Source organism: Megalobrama amblycephala, linkage group LG4 (assembly GCF_018812025.1).
Source record: "Megalobrama amblycephala isolate DHTTF-2021 linkage group LG4, ASM1881202v1, whole genome shotgun sequence".
Lineage (NCBI taxonomy): Eukaryota > Metazoa > Chordata > Actinopteri > Cypriniformes > Xenocyprididae > Megalobrama > Megalobrama amblycephala.
This window is the reverse complement of record NC_063047.1, coordinates 47,604,647-47,622,180: the sequence shown is the minus strand read 5'-3', so window position 1 is coordinate 47,622,180 and position 17,534 is coordinate 47,604,647. Positions and strand designations below refer to the sequence as shown.

The 17,534-nt window shown below is 36.2% G+C and overlaps 1 long non-coding RNA gene across 1 annotated transcript; it reads right to left on the bottom strand.

Moving 5' to 3' along the window:
• Nucleotides 1-1,361: 1,361 nt before the first annotated feature.
• LOC125267748 lies at nucleotides 1,362-10,646 on the bottom strand. Its single transcript, XR_007184712.1, has 3 exons — nucleotides 10,298-10,646; nucleotides 6,569-6,646; nucleotides 1,362-1,949 (listed from the first exon to the last, which is right to left on the bottom strand). It is a non-coding gene; the product is annotated as an uncharacterized LOC125267748 (long non-coding RNA).
• Nucleotides 10,647-17,534: the final 6,888 nt, after the last annotated feature.

The following is a 17,534-nucleotide window of genomic DNA, read 5'->3' as shown; positions in this document are numbered from 1 at the left end:
TGTGATTTGGACTTTTATGTTGTATTCTGTCCTGTCTGTTCCTGTTGCCACATTTTGTAGTCACTTTGTAGTTTTCTTCTCGATTAGTTCCCTGATTGTGTCCAGGTGTGTCTTGTTAGTCTATTATCCTGTCCCCGGGTTTCACAGATAAAGCTTAAAGGAATAGCTCACCCCAAAATGAAAATTTGCTGTTAATTTACTAACCCTCGGGCCATCCAAGATGTTGGGTGATTTTACTTCAGTGGAACAATAAAGAAGATTTTTAGCTAAAACCATGGTCCTCAGTGATTCATACAGCCTAAACACTCTAAAAAGCAATTGGGTTGTTTTAACCCAGTGGTTGGGTTAAATGTTTGCCCAACGTGCTGGGCAGTTTTATTTAACCCAACTATTGTTAAAAAATGACTGTATTGCTTGCTTAAAATGAACCCATAATGGGTTGTAAATTAACATTTATTAATATGTTTAATAAATTAACATTCATTAATAAGTTTAATAAATAATAATTATACAATAAAATTTTATAATAAATGTCCACCTTTTGATTATTATTGTTGTCTCTAGTAATTATGTGTCTGATTTTTAATTTCCAACCTATTTTGGGCTCATTTTCAGCCAACCATATAGTCATTTTCAAACAATAGTTGAGTTAAATAATACTGCCCAGCATGTTGGGCAAACATTTAACCCAACCGCTGGGTTAAAACAACCCAATCGCTTGGTTTGTCCATTTTCAACCCAACTTTTTTGTTTTAACCCAGCATTTTTTAGAGTGTATGAATTCAATGGGTGTCTTCACTTTGAGATTTAAAAAAACAAAACAAAATGAATGCCCGTGGTTCCTGACAATATAGGTCTTAAGAAGCAAAACGATCGGTCTAAGACATGCATGGCTGTCTCGTTGGTGATCTCTGTTATAATGTTCTGTTTTACTGATGTTTTGAGTTTAGTTTATACCTTTATCTTTGTTAAATATACTCTGAATTTGGATCCTGCTCTCCCTCCTTTTTGATTTCAAGTTTTATGTTATAATTTTATGTCATTTGTCATTTGTCATGTCACTATCAGTGGCCCAATGTGTAGTGAGCCTTACTGTCCCGCAGTGTCTGAATTTGTGTACACGACATACTAATTCATGAAGCTATAGGGAGTTGATTGAGACTATCACAATTTCAGTTTCATGCTGACTTTCAATGATTCTTGAAAAACAACAACATTAAATAGCCTTTAATTAAGATATACATTATAGAAGATGCCTTTTTCTAGTCGACACTGATTTGAGAAGAATACCTTTTAAACATGGAATGCTGCTTGACAAAGCCTTGCCTGATAGTAAAAAAAAAAAAAAATGTTCTAAAAGCTTTGAGTTTGAAGGTTATACAAGCTATACAGACAGCAGATAAGTAGGCAGCAGTATAAAGGCCTTGTATGTGCTTGATATTTAGAGTTTGAAATCAAAGACATTCTGTCAATATAAGTTTTTTGATCATCCGCTGTGTGAAAACCTTAAGCCTGATCAGTCAGAAGAAATAAAGCATACAAATGTGGTGGATAAGTCTAGCAAAGGTTAAAGCTTTTTTATTCACACTCATGTCATTCACTGAAAGTCCAAAACAACACTGGACCATTGACTTTCATTGTATGGACCAGAAAATACTTAAACATGAACTAATGAATAATGAAGGCATAAACTAATCAAGAATGAATAACGAACTAACCTTAACTATAACTGGAATCATGGATTCATGCATGATTAATGACACTCTTTTGTGACATATATCCAAAGTGAAACAGCTTCTCGAACAGGGAAAAAAATGTAGGGCAGGACTTGATTTTGTCCATTTGGGAATTGATTGGATGGCTGTGGTTTGCTATTGGTCGATTTCAAGTGACAGGTTGCCCCGCCCTCACGCCAGTAAATGCATCATCAGAGGAGAGAAGAGATGAAGCTGCAAGAGGGAGGGGAAGGTATTTTGTTTAAAGATCAAATTAAAAAAATAAAGATGATGTGCATGGGGAAAAAAAACATTTATAATAAACAATGCAATATTTCATAAAAAAGGGACTAACAGTTTTGATTTCTTGGTGACTTTGACAGGGACGTGCACAGGGGGGTTGCTCAGGTTGCCCGGGCAACTGCCCATATGCCCTTCTCGACTCACGTTGCCCTTCCGAGGTGGAAAAAAATAAATAAAAAAATCGTACAATGGATGCAGAATTTCACGTAGGCCTAGATAAAAAAAAAAAAAAAAATCTCAAAGCCTCATTCACTTCCATATTCGGGCACCCGTACAAAAGTGAAAGTCAGTAGGGGAAGGGCAAACTCTGTTTACGTGGCTGCAGCGCTGCACGCGACCGGCACCTGAGCTGAGCCTGCATGAGCGGCACTAGAAGGAGATTGTCGCGGTTGTCGGGTGAGACGACTTAACGTTGTCGGAAAGGTGAGTAAGGTTATAATCGTTAACGAAAACGAACGAAAAAACGAAAACTAGGTGGGGAAAAAAATCGTCGTTAACTGAAATGAAAATAAAAACGAGGCATTACAAAAAAAAAAACGATAACTAACCAAAACTGTAATGTGTGTTTGGCAAAACTAACTAAAATAAAATAAAATTATAGATTAAATGTCCTTAGTTTTCGTCTTTGTCAATGTCTTTCATAGAGCAAACGTTCAGCTGCATTTCATTTCCCTGCGTCTCTCACTTACGCGTCTCTCTCACATACTCGCGCGCGCACAGCCCCTCCCCTCCGTGCACACCGCGCCTCCATGAGAACGAGTGTTGGAAGCAAGTTCGCGAAAGGTTGGTATCTCGTGAAAACCTTTACACAATAACACATTAAAAAGTGGTATAAAAATATTTTTAATTCTGAATATAATTGTGTCAGTGTGTTAATGTCGACCTGAGAAGCGATTGCTACTTTAGAAAGTTAACTAGACGCAAGTTTGAGGTAAAATGCACTTGGGTTGTCGATGTCAAAACACTATTTAAGCTGTGATTCAAGTAAGGAATAATTGACGACGGGCCGTTGAATTATTAGAGGGGGGGTTAGAGGAGTGGTTGGTAGGGGAGTGCCCTTTTTTAGGTCAGAGCAACTGCCCCTCAAAATTCCTGTGCACGTCCCTGGACTTTGACTACCTACATGTTAGTATACGTGTTTGATAGTTTATTGATTATAAGTAAAATAAGAACAAAAATACAATTACACTAATCACATCACTTAGCAGTAGCTGCACATAAAACATACATCTAGATATTTATAAGCACATCTTCACATTTTCTTCAAAACACAATTACTCTTTTCTATATTTATGGGAACCATTCCAAGCAACAGAGCCACAATAAAACACAGTCTTTTACCTTTTCCCATAACGCTTGATATGATCTATATGTTCGGACTGGGACAGCATATTGTTTCACTCCCAGCAACTTAACATTTGTTACTTTGTTCCACTGGAATCCCATCAATTAATAAATTCAAGTCAGCAGCCTTAGTAATATTATTTTATTTATTATTATTAGATTTTCCTAATTTTAAAATTAATTTATTAATTCGAACCCACTGAGTAGTAATTGTTTGCAGCTCATCACTTAAGTTTTTCTGAAGCTCAGCTGATGTGTGTGCTGCAGAAAACATTGTAGAATCATCTGCATACCTAACTATATTAGCATTATCAACAACATATGGTAAATCATTATGAAAATAGAAAACAATAGAAAAAGTTAATGCATTAATTTCCATTTAAAAGTAAACCAAATCAAATATGCTCCATAAAAGCATAAACAAGAAGTTCTCTGACTTTGAATTAAACATGAATTACTTAAAATTTTGCCATCTGCAGGTTCTTGTCATAAATAATTGGATGGTGTATGTTAATTAAAGCAATAAGCCTCAACGCCCCTTAGCTGTTCTAAAATCACTGTAAACCATGGCTTCACTGGGCTTATTGCTTTTATAAAATGGTTACTAAATAAACAAAAAGAAAAAATATATATATAATTTGTTAATAAGTAATATTTCCACCAAGCAATAATTCTATCACCAAGCAGTTCTTCAGCAATGTTTAGCAGAATGGTTGCCAAGCAACACATAACAGACACAGAGGCGCAGTAATAAAGCAATAAGCCCCAAAAAGCTGTGGTTTACAGTGAATTTAGAACAGGTAAGGGGAGCTGTTATGTGAACGACATGGAGTGGAGTGCCTAAAACCCCTTAACTGTTCTAAATCCACTGTAAACCACGACTTAATGGGGCTTATTGTTTTTATAAAATGGCTAGTCTATAAAAATATTTATTTTAATATTTTTAACAGTTGTATGTTTGCAAAATAATTTACAACAGCTTTGAACACACCTCAGCCAATCAGTATTTTACAACGGCTTCAAACATGACTGATCATAATTAGTTGGACCAGAACTATTTGCTTTATAATTTACCATTATGGATCTGTCTAATCAAACATGGAGGAAAAGACTAATAATAATAAATACCACCAATAATTTGATCTCAAACATCTTGTGATTTTTTTATTGTTCATTTATAATGTTTAGATATTGCTAATTTTCTTTCTGGGACTATAAATGTTGACTGTTTTGGTATACCAAATGAATAATTAAAGAGGTAGCACTTTATTTTACAGTCCTGTTCCCCATGTACATACTATGTACGTACTGTTGCAATTACAATAACTTAGTTATAACTAGGTACTAATCCTTAACCTACCCCTAAACCTAACCCATGTAGTTACCTTATATTACCAGTACTTTCTTGGGTAACTACACTGTACGTATACATACTGTAAAATAAAGTGTAACCATTAAAGACATGCATGCTGGGAATTTATATGATGTTATGTACAGTAATTAACTGTATTTTTGTCATTTGAATGTATTTTTCGATAAGCATTAGCTTATTAGCATTTCTCATTAGAGATCCTGAGAAAGGCACCATATTTTACAGGTAAACATGCCTTGGGTGTGTCTTTACAGATATGTCCATATATTTAATTAGATAAATAAAACAAAATCAAGGTCACACTTTAGATCAGGGTCCAGTTCTCACTATTAACTAACTATTATCTATGGCTTTTGCCTCCATAAACTCCTACTTAATACTTATTAATGGTTAGTAAGGTAGTTACGTTTAGGTATAGGGTAGGATTATGTAAAAAATGGTCATGCAGAATAAGGCATTAATATGTGCTTTATAAGTACTAATAAACAGCTAATATCCTAGTAATATATACATGCTAATAAGTAACTAGGTAACAGTGAGAGTTGGACCCTAAACTAAAGTGTTACCAAAATCAAAGAACGTCAAAGAACTTTTGTCTTTGGATGGAGAGTGAACTGTAATGATTTCTCTGACCTTCATGTATGATTCCAGTTTGGTTATGTGTTTCTTTGGGAACCAGTTCCTCTGGAACTGTTCTATGAACATTGCTTTTAGATTTTAATTTACTTTTTTTTTTTCTTAATTTTTTCAGAGAGTATAAGCCACAGTAGGGTGAGTTTAAAGGGAAAGATAATCACACAAATCAGGTTGAGATTACTGGTTGCAGTTATTAGTGTATTTAGTATTTTCTATGTTTAATAACAAGGGTAAATAATGGCAAGCTAATCCTGTGTCATCTAGTGATGTTTATGACAAAGCTGCAGATGGCAAACGTTTAAATTATGACAATATTAAATTATTTAAATTCAATCAATTTATCATTCTTATAGAGCCTGCTTGATTTAATTTAGCCCTTAATATTAATTAAAGGGATAGCTCACCCAAAAATGAAATTTTTGCCATCATTTACTCACCCTCAAGTTGTATAAACCTGTATAAATCTTTGTTCTGCTGAACACAAAAGAAGATATTTTGAAGAATGTAAACAGGTGTGGGGCACTATTGACTTCCATAGTATTTTCCCCCATACTATGGAAGTCAGTTGTGCCCTTGTGAACTATCCCTTTAATGTCTTAACTATCAAACATGTAACATGTAGTTAAAGTTACAGTTATGCTTGAATCCATATGACTATAGGTTAGCTCTTGATTGCTTCATGATCATGATTCATGAATTGCAGGGTGAATAAATGATGACAGGATTTTCATTTTTCTGTGGACTATCCTTGTAAGGTATGTGTCTATATAGAAATGGACTTAAAAAATAGCATTAGAAATAAAAATTTCATTAGCATTTCAACAGCAAACTTGAAGTCAAACATCATTGGGACTCGCATGTCTCAAAACTGTTGCTATTTAAAAATGGCCAAACACATTTTGAGAGCTACAAATTAACAATTAACCTACAGACGAACCACATTTTATGCGTCTCTGGGTCTCCAAGTGACTTTTATGTAAGTGCTAAAAATAAAACACTGCTGCCAGAATTGTAAGTGTGCTGTGTGGAATTACACTTACTGTAGAGTCTCTTCTGACCTGAAAGTGTGTTACAAACGTTCCCGCGGACCTGCATTTAATAGGCTTGTAACATGAATGTGTGGATCAAAACAAGGATTGATCATCAACATAAAACTGTGCATGTTAAGTAGGTCGGCATCTTCAGTCATGATACACACCATGTGAACTTCATCCAGCCATAATTAGCTCTGCCCTTTGCTGATACCATGGCATGTCAGAAAGAGATATGGGAGTGTCTGGAAAGAAGGAAGAAAGAGATAGGCAAAGCTTTTGGAGGAGGAAATCAAAGCATTGATGATTTATAAAGAGAGAGACAGAAAGAGCCTTTTAAAGATCCCATGCTGCACCAGCAGCTGAGCACCGGAACAGAGCATCATCAGAAATGCACAAGCACACACACACACACACACACACACACACATAGAGGCAAAGATACACTCACATTTAAGCAACAACTCTTCTACATACACATGCGCATGCATGCACACAAACACACATGCAAATGCAAATAGATTCTGTTCACATGTCTGAACTGGACATTCCTTGCTTGCCCTGCCATCTGCCTACCCGCCTCCCTGTTTACTCCTGTCTCCAGGTCTGACTTGTTAGCATAATTGCCATTCTACAGTCTTTCACAGTTCATCTGTCTCATACAAGTCTGTCACATGTGTCTGTATACTGTAATTAATGGTGCTTGCTAAGGCAATGAATGTTATGCTATGAATGTCAGGGTTAGCTATAGGGGTAAAAAGTAAAAGTGATCCAAGAGGTGCATATATATAGAATGTTGGTTGGGGGGATGGAATTATTATTCCAGTCTGAAGGGTCGGGAGCAAGTTTACTAACCAGAATTCCTATCTACTGCCCTGATGGATATGAATGGTACACAAATTGCATGACTTGAGGAAAAGGAGGAAAGCATATATTTAAATAATTTAAGAGTTTTGCCTGCCAGGTGATATATGACTAAAGATTTTCATATACTGCCATATCACCAGACCCATATATTGTGTGGAAGCAAACACCTAATTAACACCCATTAACCACCTAAAACACCATACAAATCACGTTGCAATGCCCTAGCAACCACCAAGAATATATATAAGGTATCCGTAACTACTTTGTACGGTAAGGTTAGGGACAGGTTTGGTGGTATGGGTTTTAAGGGTTGGTTAAGGTGTAAGCGGTGGGTCAACAGTGTAATTATAAATTTAATTGCAAAAATTAATTACAGATGTAATTGCATGCAGTATTTTAAAAAATACAAGTACAATGTAAAAACATATGTACACAATTAGAAGTGCAATGTATCAAATGATTAATTGAAATGTAAGTACATAGTAGTTAAGCCCACCCAATATATAGTATTTATAAAACGGTTAGTTCCTGTCCTTGATTCTGCTGTTTTATTCACGGTAAAACACGGCTATGACTGCTTCACCCAACGGTTCTGTGTATCACTACGCAACACCCTTACACTCTTAGCAATGTGAACTGTATGTTCTCAATTGATATTGTTCATTGAAGCTTACTGTGTTATGTAGAAGACTGTTGTGAGAAGGAGATTGAGTGAGCGAGTTTATTCCCTGCATTCAGATTTAGCATTTTACTTCAGGTCAGTCCTATGTTCATAATAAAAAATCTGTTTAAATGTCTGATGTATCATCTTGTCCTTTTAACAGTTAAGGGGTTTTCCCGTGACTGACAGCGCAAGTCAAAGCATTTGTCAGTTGCGTCTTGTTCCGTGTTCACAACAATTCAGTCTTTTCAATGTAAAAGTCTTCGCTATGACTGACACACTCATAAAGACAGTCTTTGCTGCCATCTAATGGCGTAATAATGTAACTTCTATTGCTGTTCACGGTCAGGGACTATTTTTTTCCGGTGGAAGGAAGGCTTTTAGAAAAAGTTTACATTGAAAGTTGCATTGATACATATTTCTGGCTTTAATATTTGTATTGTGTGGTAACCGCACAGCCTCTCGTACCTTATTGCTTACACACACACAAACACACACACATAGTAGTAGTGTAAAAGTAGTAAATAACGTCTCAGTTCTTGGTCAGTTATTGTGTTTGTTTTAATGCAAGCTGTTTACACTATGTTTGTGTTCTCAGTTGCCTTTTGAAATATTGTGTTTTGTGGAATAAAACTGCTGCAAGATCACTATTTCAAATCTCTCTTTCATCATCCATGCATAACACTGTTACAATATACACCACCATGTAACCTTTTTTTAGCAACCTCATATTTAGATGGCTAGTTTACTTTGTGTGCATTATTAGACTTATGTTATTAGTTGAAACAACAGGAAACAAAATCAACATCGACTCGAAACTGCAGCGATATGTACGGGTATGTTTTCGTCATGAGACCAGGTTGACTATGACACTACATATAGCCTACCTAATCATGCTTAGCTTTTCAATTGGAATTGTATGCCATCATACAGACATGTTTCCTGCAGCTGAACAAGATGGACTTGACATTTCATTCTTTTTTTCTTTCCTTTTCCCTTTTTTCTCAATATGTGTCATTGTTTTCACAGATTGTGAGAATGTGCTTTTTTTCTGGGGAGGCAATAAGAAAAAATAAATATTGTCTTCTGCCCACACTCACCATGGCAAATACAGTGGATTTGATTAAATCCTCTTTGTTATGAGTTTAAAAAATGCCATAATAGAAACACAGAAGGAATTTCAAATGTAAGCTGACATCTCTCTACAGTGCATCTATCTATCTATCTATCTATCTATCTATCTATCTATCTATCTATCTATCTATCTATCTATCTATCTATCTATCTATCTATCTATCTATAAAATTTCCACGAAAACTTATTGTTGTGTTTATTATGTAATCCACTATTGACTATAATGTTGTGTTGGATTAAAGAATAGCTTACACTGTTAAAATATTTATAATTAAAAGTTTTTACTGTGCAACATGTCGTAGTAATGAAAGCGCTTTAGTAGAGGATTGCTATTAGAAAGCAACAGTCTCGAGGGATTGACATTAGTGTACGCGCACACTCTTTTGTTAATAAATTGCTGAACAGCCGAGGGTCAAGGAAAGCTTGAAGCCGTTGGTATTTAGCGGTACGTATCGGTGTGATTCAATCGACTGGAGGATTTGACAGATGAGAGACATTAGGCTGTATTTATTTTAGATGCATAACAAGCCTGCGGTATCACCAACAGGCGCAAGGTCATTACTGACATTTACATCAAGCGGTGTCGTGTCTTCAAGAACTGTTAAACGTTTGTGAGACTACCAGAGAAAGGCGCGGTTTAAAAACGACAATTCATTTACTTGTTATGGCTAAGGTGAAGCAAACTGAAATTGCGTGGAAGCGATAACGTTTTATAAATAGCGTGCGTTGTGAAGATACACGCGCTGTCACTCTCTCGCGCGACAAACAGACGCTTCTTTCACTCACGACGCGTGACCACACACACATCTGTCTTTTCTTCCTGGATACTCCAAGATGATGCTATCGACATCTGCGAGTTATGCTGAATTCGCGCAGGGTTGCATTTTTGCTACTACAACATGGGAAGACAATAACTGGAAATAGCTCCGAAGTGATTTCAGTAGCCTACATTTGTATACCCTAAACGGACTATATCCTTCTTTCAACATGATAGACGAGCGAATCATTTGGAGGAACTTTTTCACGCCCACACCTGACGATTTGCCTAGACTTTTGCAAAATGGGTCAACCGAGGAACCGATTTGGACCACCACCGTGGCGCACATAGGACGTCCGGACCCCAAACTGCCGAGTTTATCCACATATCTTGGACTTTTTGTGTGTTTGCTGCTGTTTCTTCTGGCCCTAATGATTGTGATGCTTTACCGGATGAAACACACAATCGCCCCGTTACCGTCAGACGTGGAGAGCGCGGGGCAAACGGAGATGTTTCCTGAGGTAGAGTTACGCGCTGTCTGATGATGTGGATCCAGACGCCTCACTATCGTTTTTAAATAACCGGTTACACAGATTTTGACATTTCTTTAACTTGTTATATGTAATTTTAATATCAGTTGGTATATCCTATGCTGGTCTAACATTGCTGTGAATTTGTTTGCATCACTGCAATGTATACATGCATTACCTAGTATATAAAACATGACTGCTATAGTGGGATTCAATGAGATGGCGTACAGTAGATACACGTGATGAGTATTTGATGATGATTTTTTTGTTTTTTTTGTTACATTGATATTTCAAAAGCCGACAATCGGGTTTTCAATAACCGATGCCGATATCGATTTCAATGCATCTTCTTCAAGATAGATTGTAGAAGGCTATGTAAATCATTTTTTCGAATAACAATCTGAGAGGGACACATTCAAAGAGTTCAGTGAGTGCGGATTGGTCAGTCGATGCAATGTCTTTATAAAAAATCAGGATGACGAAACTACATAAAAGTCTGGGTGAGATCTAGAAAAGATATCATAATACCAGATATATATATATATATATATATATATATATATATATATATATATATATATATATATATATATATATATATCATAATACCATAATAATAATGTGTTGCTGTGTCTGAATTCGTATAGACCTACTGTCTGAAGTAGACTTAGGCCTACATTTAATTATGAACTTGTTTTGCGATTATTACAGAAGTATGTTTTATATATAGGCTAGTATAACGTGGACTAATGATAACAAAACAAGAACAGAATCCAAAAGCACAGGAAATAGGAAACAGAACATAGGCAAACTAAAAGTCCAAATAACAAAACAACATCAAGCATGCATGCAAGTATGAATGCAATCATGTACTACATGTTGGCTTTGTCATGTGATCTACTGTGTCAGTTGCATCTCTTACCATTCATGACTCTCCTTGCCTCATGGGATAATAAAGTGTCCAACAAATGCATACTCCACAATCTCAGTGGAAGTAGTGGGTCATCCAGGGAATTTCCGCCTACTGTTTTTTTAATTTAATTTAATTATTTATGGCTGAATGCAAAATCACATAATGTCCCTACTATAAAGTAGGTGAAAAACAGTAGGCCTATGTGAAACATTCAGCAAAAAGTACCCGGATGACTTAATACTTCTGCCGACAGGATTTATTGATCAACTCAGTCACACAGTCACCGGTCAAAATAGCTTGACCAATGACCAATACAATCTTTTGAATCGGCTGCAGGGTGGGATTTGCACTTCTTTTGGTATTACTTAATTTGCAAGTATAGATTTTTATTGTTTCAAAAATATCTCAAAAAATCCCCAACTCACAAGAAGTATGCAAACTGAATGGGGGAGAAAATGGTCATGCTCCAGAAGGCCAAACAAATTCAGACGGTCAAATTAGTGCCCATTCAGAGACATACGCTGAAGGGCAGGACAGACCTGGTAATGAGCTCAAATGTCCCTGGGCAACAAACCAAATGCTCATGGCTGACCTCCTGGGGCTTTTTGGTCCAATACTGAGTCAGTAATATTAGGATTTTATGAATATTTGGATTGTATGCTGATCTGAGATACTCTCAGCAGGGAGATTAGTCTGAAATCATTTTGAGAACCTGAACATTATCCAGAATATGTGCAAGGAAGCATTCATTAATGTTGGAAATAATGTCAGAATGAGCCTCTTGTGTTCAAACGCAATTTGTGGTTTTGTGCTTTTCTTAATTATTTATCTATTAACAAACTCTCAGCACAGCAGAATGTGTTATTTCTAACTTTTCTACAGAACACAAATCTTTTCTATACAGATTAAGCATTCATTTTTAAATCATAGATACATTAACTGGTTTTGAGTAAAATGATATTCAAGTCAACCTGACTACAATGGGTTACATCAGTGAATATAAATAGCGCTTTATGGTAACAACTGCATATTTTCAGTGTGGCATTATAAAAAGAAGTATTAACCCAAACACTAATGTAAGGTTTGAAGCAAACAGTGCAAAACATGATGCTCAGTTGTTGGCTTGTTATTACCCAGCATACTAAATCTGACAGCCATTAGGAACACAGGTGTACCCCTGTATCATATTGAATCGCTCTGCGTCTTATGTGCTAATTAAATGCTTAATTAAGGTGAGCCTGTGTGAATTGAATATTCAAACAAGCGTGTTGTTACAGGAGAGTGGGTGGCGTGTGTTTGTAGAGGGATAGAAGTGCTTCTGAGCTAATGGAACTGCCCTTGGTGCTCTCCAGCGCATGAAAGCTAATTGATTGAGAGTGTGCCTGCTTTAGCATCCTTCTTTCTCTTTCCCTTTCTCAGGGTGGGAGCGAAGTATCCATCTATTCTGCTGACTGATCTCATCCAACCCTCATTTGCCACTGACGTGTGTGGAAGGTCTGTCTGTTTGTGTGTGTTTGACAAAATATTCGATTGCAAAACAACTGCTATTGGAGTATATTCATTTATTATCTCAGATGTAATATTCCATTCTGTTTGTCCAGTTCTGAGTATGGGAATATAAGTGTGTATATGGATGAATCTCATGAAAAAAAATAAAAAATAAAAAATATCTGGGTCATATTTCATCCCATAATGAAAAAAGAAAATAAATTAGATTTTGTGTAAACAAATTAAGCCATTAATATGGAAAAAAATATTTCACTGTACAATAATTAAAGCCATCCTATGCTGATATAAGCATTTTTTAGTTAAATTAGCATGAATTAAATTCAGTTCAAACAAACACTGCCACTGCCGAGATGTATAATTGCTCTTGTTCTTTGCAAATGTATTTCACTGTTATGACACAATATACTGTTCTTTTTCTTTTCCTCACACTGAAACATAATCTTATTTATTTATTTATTTTTTATTTGAATTAGGACAGTGAACATTGATCAACAAATCAGCAATAAGCATCAGTGTAAATATGCCGGAATTAGCACAATAGCTAATCCACATCCACCGCATAGGTTCGAACCTAAAATTCTCTTGTTATTGTTTATGTTGACATCATTTGAATTGTTTAGCCAAAGGAGAACTGGCTCCCCTGATGATCTCCCAAGGTTTTTTTTTTTTCTTTTTTTCTCCTGTTACCACTAAAATTGAGTTTTCCGTTTCTTGCCACTGTCGCCTCTGGGTTGCTCACTGGGGGATTAAAGCATTATAACATGACAGTGACATGACATGAAGGCCAAGTATAGTAACCCATACTCAGAATTTGTCCTCTGCATTTAACCCATACAAGTTAGTGCACACACATTAGGAGTAGTGAGTAAACACACACACTGCAAACCGCGTGTTGACTTTCAAGCAGCTCTCTGTTTAAACTATTTAGAGGTGGGTGATATGACCAAAATCCTAACCACAATGCAAGTAATTTTAAACCAAAATCTCTTCCACAGTATAATTTTCAACCACAGTAAGGAATGACATCACAATATTGTAATTCTGCCAGAAAGCAGAGACGTGACTAATTCAAATGAAAGCAATACCCTATTTTTCTCCACATCGTCATTTAAATGACTGCTAATTAAATTCAGAACAGGTTAAACTTACATCAGACCCTTTGGCAACCGGATATTTTTCACTTAAAACAATTGATCATATCCTCATTGATAGTTTCAGAAAATTGTTTAGCTACTCTCACTTAGAACATAACTGACTAATATCTAAATCTCTTAATTACATTTAAACGCATCATACTTTCTCATGCTTTTTTATTTGTGATATCTAATCATATTTTCATTTGTTCTTTTTGAGAACCACTAACTAAACCGACTAAAACTGGGTGCGCACTGTAAGATTTTGGCCATGATTTAACCATCTGAGACAAATTTTGTAAAACCTTAAAGTAGTGTTGTTGTACTCAAGACCAGTCTTAAGACCATTTTTTGAAGGTCTTGGTCTTGTCTTGGTCTCGGCCGCATTTGGTCTCAGCCTTGTCTTGATCTCAGACTAAAAGGACTCAGGATTTTATTTCAAGACCGGTCAAGACCACAACTGCGGAGATATCGCTAAATTGCTGTTGCATTGTCTGATTTCTTTGATGGCATCATTAATTTGACTGGATGTAAAAATTCCTTTTTCAAATGCAATCAATAACTTATCAGTTCAGAAGGGATTGTGTCAAAAATGTCACCAAAATTAATACAAATGCACTCAAAATTCAAGATATGATTGCAGAAAAGTACTTGTGATCATGATATTTATATTATAACATATAATTAAGCAATATCACAAGAAAGAGGGCTGTTTTCACAAATATGAGCACAATTGCAAACGTGGTTTTTTACAAATGTCCAATAAACAAAATATTATTTTTAAACATTATTCTCAACATTATTTGTGCATTTGTAATTGTACCAATTCAGATGCAACTTCTGTTCCACCTCTGCAGTGTAAAGATCAATTTTGTTGTTAGTAACAGCTAACAGCTCTATATATACTATATATAGTTGGTAACAGCACTATATAGTATCTTATTATTCTAATTGTAATTATTGATTAAAAAACAAGACATTTCTCAGGCAGTAAATGTGGATCTTTCAGATGAATTTGAGGAATGCTAGTCTGGTCTTGGTCTTGACTTGGTCTCAACTTGCCTTGGTCTTGGTCTTGTCTTGGTCTCAAGCCCCCAAAGTCTTGGTCTTGACTTGGTCTCAGTTTAGGTGGTCTTGACTACAACACTACCTTAAAGATTCGTCTGATACTAGGCTCAAATCTGTAGTTTGATCACTAGTTCGCCGACAGCTGATTAATGACCATTGCAATCAAATTTGACAAAATTCTGCAGTGTGACTTCGACAACCGTCAAATCAAACACCAAAAGGACCACAGAACCCTAAAACCGGGCTCAGACTATAGGAGTTTGTAAAATCTAAACGATTATGAAATCTGGTTGCAGCACGCACATAAGGAGAATCTTCACCGATTTTTTTCTCGCAAATCTCAAACATGCACACGCTACAAGATTTGAAAATTGTAGCGCAGCACACACTAGAGGATATTCATACCCCACCTCACGTGATCTCATGGATAAGCGGATGTAAACATATACATGTAGCAGAAAAGGTCATGTTTACGTCTGCTAGCAGCTTTCTACACTCACCAGGTTCACAACCATAGCGATTTCTTCCGATTTAAAATCCTAAATATCAAACATGTTTAATAAATAAAAATGGGGGCGGCCCTGACAGATTGGGAACGCCTCACATGGGCCTAACATCGGAACCCGCCAATATCATGGACTTGGTTTTTTTCTCAGATTCTCAGGAGGGGTAAATCAGACATAAATCGGCCTGAAACTCCTGTAGTCTGAGCCCAGCTTAACCCAACAACAAACCACCACTTGCTCCACACACACAATTTTTTTTCAGTTTTCTTTTCAAGAAAAGCCATGATCAAAATGAATGCTTTTTGTCTGCTAGCCACCATTTCTAAATGCAGCTCACCATCATGACAAATTAAAAAAAATTGTGGGAATATAGAACTGTGTAGGCTACTTTAAAGGTCATTCACACCATGAATGATAACTAGCATCCAATACAGTTTTGTTGTTTGTCACTTTAAATGCTCAAGCTCTTTAAAACAGGATTGGATTCTGATTGGCTGTCAATGCTTTTATCGTTCATCAGCTGGGGGAAAAAAATCGTTTTGAAGAGATTCCTCTGCGTTGTAATCATTATAGTCGTTTGTGGTGTGGACTCTGATTTTCTATTTGGTGTGGATGAACTCAAAGAACCACTTTAAAAGGTGCCCAAGAACGTTCTTTCACAAGATGTAATATAAGTCTAAGGTGTCTCCTGAATGTGTCTGTGAAGTTTCAGCTCAAAATACCCCATGGATTTTTTTTAATTAATTTTTTTAACTGCCTATTTTGGGGCATCATTAACAATGCACTGATTTACACTCGGCGCCGCCCCCTTAAATCGCGTGCTCCCTGCCACACGAGCTCTCGACTATATTACAGCACATTTACAAAGTTCACACAGCTAATATAACCCTCAAATGGATCTTTACAAGATGTTCGTCATGCATGCTGTATGCATGCTTCGAATTATGTGAGTAAAGTATTTATTTGGATGTTAAAGTTTTATTCTGAGTGAATTTGAGGCTGTTCTCCGTGGCTAACGGCTATTGCTACACTGTTGGAGAGATTTATAAAGAATGAAGTTGTGTTTATGCATTATACAGACTACAAGTGTTTAAAAAATGAAAATAGCGACGGCTCTTGTCTCCGTGAATACAGTAAGAAACGATGGTAACTTTAACCTCATTTAACAGTACATTAGCAACATGCTAACGAAACTTTTAGAAAGACAATTTACAAATATCAGTAAAAATATCATGCTATCATGGATTATGTCAGTTATTATTGCTCCATCTGCCATTTTTCGCTGTTGTTCTTGCTTACCTAGTCTGATGATTCGGCTGTGTGCAGCTCCAGACGTTAACTGGCTGCCCTTGTCTAATGCCTTTTATAATGTTGGGAACATCATGGGCTGGCATTATGCAAATATTGGGGCGTACACCCCGACTGTTACGTAATACGTGTTATGTTGAGATTCACCTGTTCTTCGGAGGTCGTTTAAACAAATGAGATTTATATAAGAAGGAGGAAACAATGGGGTTTGAGACTCACTGTATGTCTTTTCCATGTACTGAACTCTTGTTATTCAACTATGCCAAGATAAATTCAATTTTTGAATCAAGGGCACCTTTAAAATAAAAGAGTTCTTCCGAATGCTCTGTTTTATAGACCTTATGCAGCCCCGCCCCTTTTCAGCGCTGCGTTCGTTGTGTTCTATCTTCCAGTTTGTATTTCCACATCATGAAGGTAAGATCAAGTTTAAGTTCCGTTTATTGATATAGCACTTATAAAACAGCCACACGACTGACCAAAGTGCTGTACAAAGGATCAGACAAAAAATATAAAAAAAATAAATAAATACGATAAACACAACTAAAACACAATAAAACAAAGTTGGTAAATGAAGGTAAGATCTTACGGATTTATGAATGAACTGCTCTCCTAAAATCTTCACGGTCTACTGACATTTGTTATGACATCAGCTTCAAACATTACAATGCTCATGAAAACGTTCGTTAATTATACAATAAGTAAATCCACTTCAGCAGCTAATTACTCTTCGACAGCGATGCCATAAAA